The sequence below is a fragment of the Cherax quadricarinatus genome, chromosome 51 (assembly GCF_038502225.1).
Source record: "Cherax quadricarinatus isolate ZL_2023a chromosome 51, ASM3850222v1, whole genome shotgun sequence".
Lineage (NCBI taxonomy): Eukaryota > Metazoa > Arthropoda > Malacostraca > Decapoda > Parastacidae > Cherax > Cherax quadricarinatus.
In genome coordinates, this window is record NC_091342.1 from 19915997 (window position 1) to 19929379 (window position 13383).

The 13383-nt window shown below is 39.3% G+C and overlaps 1 protein-coding gene across 1 annotated transcript in view; it reads left to right on the top strand.

The window, feature by feature from the left end:
• The window catches only part of LOC128694629 (uncharacterized), a 316265-nt gene that overhangs the window by 202964 nt on the left and 99918 nt on the right, over nucleotides 1-13383 (top strand). The window lies entirely within an intron of this gene.

Consider the following 13383-nt stretch of genomic DNA (forward strand, 5'->3'; position numbering starts at 1 on the left):
GTAAAAGGTAGATGGGATACAAGGAGAATAGAAGCATCAGGGAAGAGAGAGGTGAAGGTTTATAAACTAAAAGAGGAGGCAGTTAGGGTAAGATATAAACAGCTATTGGAGGACAGATGGGCTAATGAGAGCATAGGCAATGGGGTCGAAGAGGTATGGGGTAGGTTTAAAAATGTAGTTTTAGAGTGTTCAGCAGAAGTTTGTGGTTACAGGAAAGTGGGTGCGGGAGGGAAGAGGAGCGAGTGGTGGAATGATGATGTAAAGAGAGTAGTAAGGGAGAAAAAGTTAGCATATGAGAAGTTTTTACAAAGTAGAAGTGATGCAAGGAGGGAAGAGTATATGGAGAAAAAGAGAGAGGTTAACAGAGTGGTGAAGCAATGTAAAAAGAGAGCAAATGAGAGAGTGGGTGAGATGTTATCAACAAATTTTGTTGAAAATAAGAAAAAGTTTTGGAGTGAGATTAACAAGATTAACTAGTTAATGGATTTGTCAGTTAAAAATAGGAGAGGAGAGTTATTAAATGGAGAGTTAGAGGTATTAGGAAGATGGAGGGAATATTTTGAGGAATTGTTAAATGTTGATGAAGATAGGGAAGCTGTGATTTCGTGTATAGGGCAAAGAGGAATAACATCTTGTAGGAGTTGGGAAGAGGCAGTTGTAAGTGTGGGGGAAGTTCGTGAGGCAGTAGGTAAAATGAAAGGCAGCCGGGATTGATGGGATAAAGATAGAATGTTAAAAGCAGGTGGGGATATAGTTTTGGAGTGGTTGGTGCAATTATTTAATAAATGTATGGAAGAGGGTAAGGTACCTAGTGATTGGCAGAGAGCATGCATAGTTCCTTTGTATAAAGGCAAAGGGGACAAAAGAGAGTGCAAAAACTATACGGGGATAAGTCTGTTGAGTATACCTGGTAAAGTGTATGGTAGACTTATTATTGAAAGAATTAAGAGTAAGACGGAGAATAGGATAGCAGATGAACAAGGAGGCTTTAGGAAAGGTAGGGGGTGTTTGGACCAGGTGTTTACAGTGAAACATATAAGTGAACAGTATTTAGATAAGGCTAAAGAGGTCTTTGTGGCACTTATGGATTTGGAAAAGGCATATGACAGGGTGGATAGGGGGGCAATGTGGCAGATGTTGCAGGTGTATGGTGTAGGAGGTAGGTTACTGAAAGCAATGAAGAGTTTTTACGAGGATAGTGAGGCTCAAGTTAGAGTATGTAGGAAAGAGGGAAATTATTTCCCAGTAAAAGTAGGCCTTAGACAAGGATGTGTGATGTCACCGTGGTTGTTTAATATATTTATAGATGGGGTTGTAAGAGAAGTAAATGCGAGGGTCTTGGCAAGAGGCGTGGAGTTAAAAGATAAAGAATCACACATAAAGTGGGAGTTGTCACCGTTGCTCTTTGCTGATGACACTGTGCTCTTGGGAGATTCTCAAGGGAAGTTGCAGAGATTAGTGGATGAATTTGGTAGGGTGTGCAAAAGAAGAAAATTAAAAGTGAATACAGGAAAGAGTATGGTAATGAGGATAACAAAAAGATTAGGTGATGAAAGATTGGATATCAGATTGGAGGGAGAGAGTATGGAGGAGGTGAATGTATTCAGATATTTGGGAGTGGACGTGTCAGCGGATGGGTCTATGAAAGATGAGGTGAATCATAGAATTGATGAGGGGAAAAGGGTGAGTGGTGCACTTAGGAGTATGTGGAGACAAAGAACTTTGTCCTTGGAGGCAAAGAGGGGAATGTATGAGAGTATAGTTTTACCATTGCTCTTATATGGGTGTGAAGCATGGGTGATGAATGTTGCAGTGAGGAGAAGGCTGGAGGCAGTGGAGATGTCATGTCTGAGGGCAATGTGTGGTGTGAATATAATGCAGAGAATTCGTAGTTTGGAAGTTAGGAGGAGGTGCGGGATTACCAAAACTGTTGTCCAGAGGGCTGAGGAAGGGTTGTTGAGGTGGTTCAGACATGTAGAGAGAATGGAGCGAAACAGAGTGACTTCAAGAGTGTATCAGTCTGTAGTGGAAGGAAGGCGGGGTAGGGGTCAGCCTAGGAAAGGTTGGAGGGAGGGGGTAAAGGAGGTTTTGTGTGCGAGGGGCTTGGACTTCCAGCAGGCATGCGTGAGCGTGTTTGATAGGAGTGAATGGAGACAAATGGTTTTTAATACTTGACGTGCTGTTGGAGTGTGAGCAAAGTAACATTTATGAAGGGGTTCAGGGAAACCGACAGGCTGGACTTGAGTCCTTGAGATGGGAAGTATGTACAGTGCCTGCACTCTGAAGGAGGGGTGTTAATGTTGCAGTTTAAAAACTGTAGTGTAAAGCACCCTTCTGACAAGACAGTGATGGAGTGAATGATGGTGAAAGTTTTTCTTTTTCGGGCCACCCTGCCTTGGTGGGAATCGGCCAGTGTGATAAAAAAATAAATAAAATAAATAAATATATATATATATATACTTAAATATACACATATATATATACATGTATATGTGTATATTTAAGTATATATATATATATATATATATATATATATATACATATACATATATACAAACATATATATTTATATATATATATATATATATATATATATATATATATATGTATATATATATATATATATGTATGTATGTATGTATGTATGTATGTATGTTAACATATAGGCCAATTCCCACCAAGGCAGGGTGGCCCGAAAAAGAAAAACTTTCATCATTCACTCCATTACTGTCTTGCCAGAGGGGTGCTTTACACTACTGTTATAAAGCTACAGCATCAACACCCCTCCTTCAGAGTGTAGACACTGTACTTCCTATCTCCAGGACTCCAGTCCGGCCTGCCAGTTTCCCTGAATCCTTTCATAAATGTTACTTTGCTCACACTCCAACAGCACGTCAAGTATTAAAAAATCATTTGTCTCCATTCACTATCAAATACGCTCACGCACGCTTGCTGGAAGTCCAAGCCCCTCGCACACAAAACCTCCTTTACCCCCTCCCTCCAACCCTTCCTAGGCCGACCCCTACCCCGTCTTCCCTCCACTACAGATTTATACACTCGAAATCATTCTGTTTTGTTCCATTCTCTCTACATGTCTGAACCACTTCAACATTCCCTCCTCAGCCCTCTGGATAATAGTTTTGGTAATCCCAATATATATACAGTGGACCCCCGGTTAACGAACTTTTTTCATTCCAGTAGTATGTTCAGGTGCCAGTACTGACCGAATTTTTTCCCATAAGGAATATTGTGAAGTAGATTAGTCCATTTCAGACCCCCAAACATACACGTACAAATGCACTTACATAAATACACTTACATAAATACACTTACATAATTGGTCGCATTTGGAGGTGATCGTTAAGCGGGGGTCCACTGTATATATATATATATATATACTATATATATATATATACAGTGGACCCCCGGTTAACGATTTTAATCCGTGCAAGAGGGGTAATCGTTATGCGAAATAATCGTTATGTGAATGAATTTTCCCCATAAGAAATAATGGAAATAAAATTAATCCGTGCAAGACACCCAAAAGTATGAAAAAAAAATTTTTTTACCACATGAAATGTTAATTTTAATACACACAAACTGAAAAAGGCATGCACACTTACATGACACTTACTTTTATTGAAGATCTGGTGATGATTGATGGGATGGGAGGAGGGGAGAGCATTATCTTCTTACTGTTTAGAAGGGGAATCCCCTTCCATTAGGACTTGAGGTAGCAAGTCCTTTTCCGGGGTTACTTCCCTTCTTCTTTTAATGCCACTAGGACCAGCTTGAGAGTCACTGGACCTCTGTCGCACAACAAATCTGTCCATAGAGCTCTGTACCTCCCGTTCCTTTACGATTTGTCTAAAATGGGCCACAACATTGTCATTGAAATAGTCACCAGCACGGCTTGCAACAGCTGTGTCAGGGTGATTTTCATCCATAAAGGTTTGCAGTTCAACCCACTGTGCACACATTTCCTTAATTTTTGAAGTAGGCACAATGGATTCCACAACTGGCATAGGCTTCTCAGGGTTAGCCCCAAACCCTTCAAAATCTTTCTTAATTTCCATACTAATTCTCACCCTTTTTACCACAGGGTTGGCACTAGAAGCTTTCTTGGGGCCCATGGTCACTTATTTTCCAGAAACAGCACCGAAAACACTGTAATAATACGAAATATTCCGATTGTATGCTTGGATGTTATTGCGGAGTCTGGCTGGTAAACAATGCCACCGGCGGAACATGTGAGCGTGGCTCAGGCCGCACATTGGAAGCGTCTCGGACGAAAATCGGTAAGCGGGTTTTTAAGCGGTATGCGAGGCAAAATTTTTGCAATTAAAGTAAGCGGTATGCGAAATAATCGCTATGTGATGCCATCGTTATGCGGGGGTCCACTGTATATATATATATATATATATATATATATATATATTATACATGTATATATACATGTATGTATATATATATATTTTTTTATATATATATATATATATATATATATATATATATATATATATATATATATATATATATATATATATGTATATATATATACACATACATGTACACATTTATTTATACACACTCATTTGAGTTTTCTTTGATTTTATATTAATAGTTCTTGGTCTTATTACTTTTCCTTTTATATCCATGGGGAAGTGGAATAAGAATCTTTCCTTCGTAAGCCATGCGTGTTGTAAAAGTCAACTAAAATGCCGGGAACAATGGGCTAGTAACCCCTTTTCCTGTAAAGATTACTAAAAAGAATTAGAAGAAAATTGTCAAAGTGGGAAGTCTGAATGTGCATGGATGTTGTGCAAATGATAAGAAAGAGATGATTGTGGATGTTATGAATGAGAAGAAACTGGATGTCCTGGCTTTAAGTGAAACAAAGCTGAAGGGGGTGGGAGAGTTTCAATGGAGAGGAATAAATGGGATTAGGTCAGGGGTTTCAAATAGAGTTAGAGCTAAAGAAGGAGTAGCAATAATGTTGAAGGATAAGCTATGGCAGGAAAAAAGGGACTACAAATGTATAAATTCAAGGATTATGTGGAGTAAAATAAAGATTGGATGTGAAAAGTGGGTTATAGTAAGCGTGTATGCACCTGGAGAAGAAAGAAGTGTAGAGGAGAGAGAGAGATTCTGGGAAATGTTGAGTGAATGCGTGGGGAGTTTTGAATCAAGTGTGAGAGTAATGGTGGTTGGGGATTTCAATGCTAAAGTGGGTAAAAATGTTATGGAGGGAGTAGTAGGTAAATTTGGGGTGCCAGGGGTAAATGTAAATGGGGAGCCTTTAATTGAGCTATGTGTAGAAAGAAATTTGGTAATAAGTAATACATATTTTATGAAAAAGAGGATAAATAAATATACAAGGTATGATGTAGCACGTAATGAAAGTAGTTTGTTAGATTATGTATTTGTGGATAAAAGGTTGATGGGTAGGCTCCAGGATGTACATGTTTATAGAGGGGCAACTGATATATCGGATCATTATTTAGTTGTAGCTACAGTTAGAGTTAGAGGTAGATGGGAAAAGAGGAAGGTGGCAACAACAAGTAAGAGGGAAGTGAAAGTGCATAACTCACGAAATCGTAATGACACGATTGCAAACAAACCATACCCCAGCCGGGATTGAACCCGCCACGGACTGGAGTTTTGAGACTCTATGACCACGGGTTCAATCCCGGCCGGGGTATGGTTTGAAAGTGCATAAACGAAGGGAGGAGGAAGTTCGGGTGAGATATAAGCAATTATTGGCAGAAAGTTGGGCTGGTGCAAGTATGAGTAATGGAGGGGTTGAAGAGGGTTGGAATAGTTTTAAAAATGCAGTATTAGAATGTGGGGCAGAAGTTTGTGGTTATAGGAGGGTGGGGGCAGGAGGAAAGAGGAGTGACTGGTGGAATGATGAAGTAAAGGGTGTGATAAAAGAGAAAAAGGTAGCTTATGAGAGGTTTTTACAAAGCAGAAGTGTTATAAGAAGAGCAGAGTATATGGAGAGTAAAAGAAAGGTGAAGAGAGTGGTGAGAGAGTGCAAAAGGAGAGCAGATGATAGAGTGGGACAGGCACTGTCAAGAAATTTTAATGAAAATAAGAAGAATTTTTGGAGTGAGTTAAACAAGTCAAGAAAGCCTAGGGAAAGTATGGATTTGTCAGTTAAAAACAGAGTAGGGGAATTAGTAGATGGGGAGAGGGAGGTATTAGGTAGATGGCGAGAATATTTTGAGGAACTTTTAAATGTGGAGGAAGAAAGGGAGGTGGTAATTTCATGCACTGGTCAGGGAGGTATACCATCTTTTAGGAGTGAAGAAGAGCAGAATGTAAGTGTGGTGGAGGTACGTGAGGCATTACGTAGAATGAAAGGGGGTAAAGCAGCTGGAACTGATGGGATCATGACAGAAATGTTAAAAGCAGGGGGGGATATAGTGTTGGAGTGGTTGGTACTTTTGTTTAATAAATGTATGAAAGAGGGGAAGGTACCTAGGGATTGGCGGAGAGCATGTATAGTCCCTTTATATAAAGGGAAAGGGGACAAAAGAGATTGTAAAAATTATAGAGGAATAAGTTTACTGAGTATACCATGAAAAGTATACGGTAGGGTTATAATTGAAAGAATTAGAGGTAAGACAGAATGTAGGATTGCAGATGAGCAGGGAGGCCTCAGAGTGGGTAGGGGATGTGTAGATCAAGTGTTTACATTGAAGCCTATATGTGAACAGTATTTAGATAAAGGTAGGGAAGTTTTTATTGCATTTATGGATTTAGAAAAGGCATATGATAGAGTGGATAGAGGAGCAATGTGGCAGATGTTGCAAGTATATGGAATAGGTGGTAAGTTACTAAATGCTGTTAAGAGGTTTTATGAGGATAGTGAGTCTCAGGTTAGGGTGTGTAGAAGAAAGGGAGAATACTTTCCGGTAAAAGTAGGTCTTAGACAGGGATGTGTAATGTCACCATGGTTGTTTAATATATTTATAGATGGGGTTGTAAAAGAAGTAAATGCTAGGGTGTTCAGGAGAGGGGTGGGTTTAAATTATGGGGAATCAAAATCAAAGTGGGAATTGACACAGTTACTTTTTGCTGATGATACTGTGCTTATGGGAGATTCTAAAGAAAAATTGCAAAGGTTAGTGGATGAGTTTGAGAATGTGTGTAAAGGTAGAAACTTGAAAGTGAACATAGAAAAGAGTAAGGTGACGGTGGCCTGGTGGCTAAATCTCCCGCTTCACACACGGAGGGCCCGGGTTCGATTCCCGGCGGGTGGAAACATTTCGACCTGTTTCCTTACACCTGTTGTCCTGTTCACCTAGCAGCAAATAGGTACCTGGGTGTTAGTCGACTGGTGTGGGTCGCATCCTGGGGGACAAGATTAAGGACCCCAATGGAAATAAGTTAGACAGTCCTCGATGACGCACTGACTTTCTTGGGTTATCCTGGGTGGCTAACCCTCCGGGGTTAAAAATCCGAACGAAATCTTATCTTATCTTATCTTAAATGATTTAGATAAAGAAAAATTGGATATCAAATTGGGGAGGAGTATGGAAGAAGTGAATGTTTTCAGATACTTGGGAGTTGACGTATCGGCGGATGGATTTATGAAGGATGAGGTTAATCATAGAATTGATGAGGGAAAAAAAGGTGAGTGGTGCGTTGAGGTATATGTGGAGTCAAAAAACGTTATCTATGGAGGCAAAGAAGGGAATGTTTGAAAGTATAGTAGTACCAACACTCTTATATGGATGTGAAGCTTGGGTGGTAAATGCAGCAGCGAGGAGATGGTTGGAGGCAGTGGAGATGTCCTGTCTAAGGGCAATGTGTGGTGCAAATATTATGCAGAAAATTCGGAGTGTGGAAATTAGGAGAAGGTCTGGAGTTAATAAAAGCATTAGTCAGAGGGCAGAAGAGGGGTTGTTGAGGTGGTTTGGTCATTTAGAGAGAATGGATCAAAGTAGAATGACATGGAAAGCATATAAATCTATAGGGGAAGGAAGGAGGGGTAGGGGTCATCCTCGAAAGGGTTGGAAAGAGGGGGTAAAGGAGGTTTTGTGGGCGAGGGGCTTGGACTTCCAGCAAGCGTGCATGAGCATGTTAGATAGGAGTGAATGGAGACGAATGATACTTGGGACCTGACGATCTGTTGGAGTGTGAGCAGGGTAATATTTAGTGAAGGGATTCAGGGAAACCGGTTATTTTCATATAGTCGGACTTGAGTCCTGGAAATGGGAAGTACAATGCCTGCACTTTAAAGGAGGGGTTTGGGATATTGGCAGTTTGGAGGGATATGTTGTGTATCTTTATACGTATATGCTTCTAAACTGTTGTATTCTGAGCACCTCTGCAAAAACAGTGATAATGTGTGAGTGTGATGAAAGTGTTGAATGATGATGAAAGTATTTTCTTTTTGGGGATTTTCTTTTTTGGGTCACCCTGTCTCAGTGGGAGACGGCCGACTTGTTGAAAAAAAAAATATATATATATATACATACATACATACATACATACATACATACATACATACATACATACATATATATATATATATATATATATATATATATATATATATACTATATATATATATATATATATATATATATAAATATATATATATATATATATATATATAAATATATATATATAAATATATATTTATTATTTTTTTTTTTTATTATCACACTGGCCGATTCCCACCAAGGCAGGGTGGCCCGAAAAAGAAAAACTTTCACCATCATTCACTCCATCACTGTCTTGCCAGAAGGGTGCTTTACACTACAGTTTTTAAACTGCAACATTAACACCCCTCCTTCAGAGTGCAGGCACTGTACTTCCCATCTCCAGGACTCAAGTCCGGCCTGCCGGTTTCCCTGAATCCCTTCATAAATGTTACTTTGCTCACACTCCAACAGCACGTCAAGTATTAAAAACCATTTGTCTCCATTCACTCCTATCAAACACGCTCACGCATGCCTGCTGGAAGTCCAAGCCCCTCGCACACAAAACCTCCTTTACCCCCTCCCTCCAACCCTTCCTAGGCCGACCCCTACCCCGCCTTCCTTCCACTACAGACTGATACACTCTTGAAGTTATTCTCTTTCGCTCCATTCTCTCTACATGTCCGAACCACCTCAACAACCCTTCCTCAGCCCTCTGGACAACAGTTTTGGTAATCCCGCACCTCCTCCTAACTTCCAAACTACGAATTCTCTGCATTATATTCACACCACACATTGCCCTCAGACATGACATCTCCACTGCCTCCAGCCTTCTCCTCGCTGCAACATTCATCACCCATGCTTCACACCCATACAAGAGCGTTGGTAAAACTATACTCTCATACATTCCCCTCTTTGCCTCCAAGGACAAAGTTCTCTGTCTCCACAGACTCCTAAGTGCACCACTCACTCTTTTTCCCTCATCAATTCTATGATTCACCTCATCTTTCATAGACCCATCCGCTGACACGTCCACTCCCAAATATCTGAATACGTTCACCTCCTCCATACTCTCTCCCTCCAATCTGATATATATATATATATATATATATATGCAAAACAACCACTCTGAAAGAATAGAGAAATTCCAAGCGCTTTTGTGACTACTTACATTATCAAGGAACTATGAAAGTAAAGCATCCAAGGAAGGTATATAAGGGGTCTGGCCAACACCTCACTATCAGATCCCACAACGGTGAAACACCTGACATGCGCTGGCCAAACTGGACAGGTCCTTTGCACAACCCACCAACAAACTATTCTACCCAAGAAAATTTTAAAAATTATTATTTGTCCAGTGTATTATTAAATTCTTCCCAAATTCTATTAATTACAAATGGATCTAATTTATATAGACCAAAGGAAATATTCATATTATTGTCAAAACTGCTTTTTATGAAACAAGATTCAATTATATTCCTGTCGACCATGGACTTGCTTGATACTACTTTCTCAACTTTTTGAAAATCAATTGGATGGTTAAAATCTCTTACATGAATAAACAGAGCATTGGAATCTTGTCCAGTTCTAATGCTATATTTATGTTGTTTTAATCTTAGTTCGAGATTTTTGCCAGTTTAACCGTAATAAACTTTATCGCAAATTTTACAAGGAATCTTATAGACAGATCCATCAGCATTTTGGGGGGAATTCTTTATCAAAAGTTTTTTTACTGTATCAAGATTTTTGAATACAACTTTAATATTAAAAGATGAAGTATGTATATATATAATTTTTTTTTTTCAACAAGTCGGCCATCTCCCACATACATATATATATATACATACATATATATATAGTAGGTTGGTAGACAGCAACCACCCAGGGAGGTACTACCATCCTGCCAAGTGAATGTAAAACAAGAGTCTGTAATTGTTTTACATGATGGTAGGATTGCTGGTGTTTTTCTTTTTTTTGTCTGTCTCATAAATATGCAAGATTACAGTTATGTCTTGCTACTTCTACTTACACTTAGGTCACACTACACATACATGTACACGTTTATTTATACACACTCGTCTGAGTTTTCTTTGATTTTATCTTATTAGTTCTTGGTCTTATTACTTTTCCTTTTATATCCATGGGGAAGTGGAATAAGAATCTTTCCTCCGTAAGCCATGCGTGTTGTAAAAGTCAACTAAAATGCCGGGAACAATGGGCTAGTAACCCCTTTTCCTGTAAAGATTACTAAAAAGAATAAGAAGAAGAAAATTGTCAAAGTGGGAAGTCTGAATGTGCATGGATGTTTTGCAAATGATAAGAAAGAGATGATTGTCGATGTTATGAATGAGAAGAAGCTGGATGTCCTGGCTTTAAGTGAAACGAAGCTGAAGGGGGTGGGAGAGTTTCAATGGAGAGGAATAAATGGGATTAGGTCAGGGGTTTCAAATAGAGTTAGAGCTAAAGAAGGAGTAGCAATAATGTTGAAGGATGAGCTATGGCAGGAAAAGAGGGACTATAAATGTATTAATTCAAGGATTGTGTGGAGTAAAATAAAGATTGGACGTGAAAAGTGGGTTATAGTAAGTGTGTATGCACCTGGAGAAGAAAGAAGTGTAGAGGAGAGAGAGAGAGATTTTGGGAAATGTTGAGTGAATGCATGGGGAGTTTTGAATCAAGTGTGAGAGTAATGGTGGGTGGGGATTTCAATGCTAAAGTGGGTAAAAATGTTATGGAGGGAGTAGTAGGTAAATTTGGGGTGCCAGGGGTAAATGTAAATGGGAAGCCTTTAATTGAGCTATGTGTAGAAAGAGATTTGGTAATAAGTAATACATATTTTATGAAAAAGAGGATAAATAAATATACAAGGTATGATGTAGCACATAATGAAAGTAGTTTGTTAGATTATGTATTGGTGGATAAAAGGTTAATGGGTAGGCTCCAGGATGTACATGTTTATAGAGTGGCAACTGATATATCGGATCATTATTTAGTTATAGCTACAGTTAGAGTAAGAGGTAGATGGGACAAGAGGAAGGTGGCAACAAGTAGGAGGGAAGTGAAAGTGTATAAACTAAGGGAGGAGGAAATTTGAGTGAGATATAAGCGACTATTGGCAGAAAGGTGGGCTAATGCAAAGATGAGTAGTGGGGGGGTTGAAGAGGGTTGGATGAGTTTTAAAAATGCAGTATTAGAATGTGGGGCAGAAGTTTGTGGTTATAGGAGGGTAGGGGCAGGAGGAAAGAGGAGTGATTGGTGGAATGATGAAGTAAAGGGTGTGATAAGAGAAAAAGTTAGCTTATGAGAGGTTTTTACAAAGCAAAAGTGTTATAAGAAGAGCAGCGTATATGGAGAGTAAAAGAAAGGTGAAGAGAGTGCAAAAGGAGAGCAGATGATAGAGTGGGAGAGGCACTGTAAAAAATGAAAATAAGAAAAAATTTTGGAGTGACTTAAACAAGTTAATAAAGCCTAGGGAAAGTATGGATTTGTCAGTTAAAAACAGAGTAGGGGAGTTAGTAGATGGGGAGAGGGAGGTATTAGGTAGATGGCGAGAATATTTTGAGGAACTTTTAAATGTGGAGGAAGAAAGGGAGGCGGTAATTTCATGCACTGGCCAGGGAGGTATACCATCTTTTAGGAGTGAAGAAGAGCAGAATGTAAGTGTGGGGGAGGTACGTGAGGCATTACGGAGAATGAAAGGGGGTAAAGCAGCTGGAACTGATGGGATCACGAAAGAAATGTCAAAAGCAGGGGGGGATATAGTGTTGGAGTGGTTGGTACTTTTGTTTAATATTTGTATGAAAGAGGGGAAGGTACCTAGGGATTGGCAGAGAGCATGTATAATCTCTTTATATAAAGGGAAGGGGGACAAAAGGGATTGTAAAAATTATAGAGGAATAAGTTTATTGAGTATACCAGGAAAAGTGTACGGTAGGGTTATTATTGAAAGAATTAGAGGTAAGACAATGTAAGATTGCAGATGAGCAAGGAGGTTTCAGAGTGGGTAGGGGATGTGTAGATCAAGTGTTTACATTGAAGCATATATGTGAACAGTATTTAGATAAAGGTAGGGAAGTTTTTATTGCATTTATGGATTTAGAAAAGGCATATGATAGAGTGGATAGGGGAGCAATGTGGCAGATGGTGCAAGTATATGGAATAGGTGGTAAGTTACTAAATGCTGTAAAGAGTTTTTATGACGATAGTGAGGCTCAGGTTAGGGTGTGTAGAAGAAAGGGAGACTACTTCCCGGTAAAAGTAGGTCTTAGACAGGGATGTGTAATGTCACCATGGTTGTTTAATATATTTACAGATGGGGTTATAAAAGAAGTAAATGCTAGGGTGTTTGGGAGAGGGGTGGGATTCAATTATGGGGAATCAAATACAAAATGGGAATGACACAGTTACTTTTTGCTGATGATACTGTGCTTATGGGAGATTCTAAAGAAAAATTGCAAAGGTTAGTGGATGAGTTTGGGAGTGTGTGTAAAGGTAGAAAGTTGAAAGTGAACATAGAAAAGAGTAAGGTGATGAGGGTATCAAATGATTTTGATAAAGAAAAATTGGATATCAAATTGGGGAGGAGGAATATTGAAGAAGTGAATGGATTTATGAAGGATGGGGTTAATCATAGAATTGATGAAGGAAAAAAGGTGTGGTGCGTTGAGGTATATGTGGAGTCAAAAAAAGTTATTTATGGAGGCAAGAAGAGAATGTATGAAAGTATAGTAGTACCAACACTCTTACATGGGTGTGAAGCTTGGGTTGTGAATGCAGCAGCGAGGAGGCGGTTGGAGGCAGTGGAGATGTCCTGTCTAAGGGCAATGTGTGGTGTAAATATTATGCAGAAAATTCGGAGTGTGGAAATTAGGAGAAGGTGTGGAGTTAATAAAAGTATTAGTCAGAGGGCTGAAGAGGGGTTGTTGAGGTGGTTTGGTCATTTAGAGAG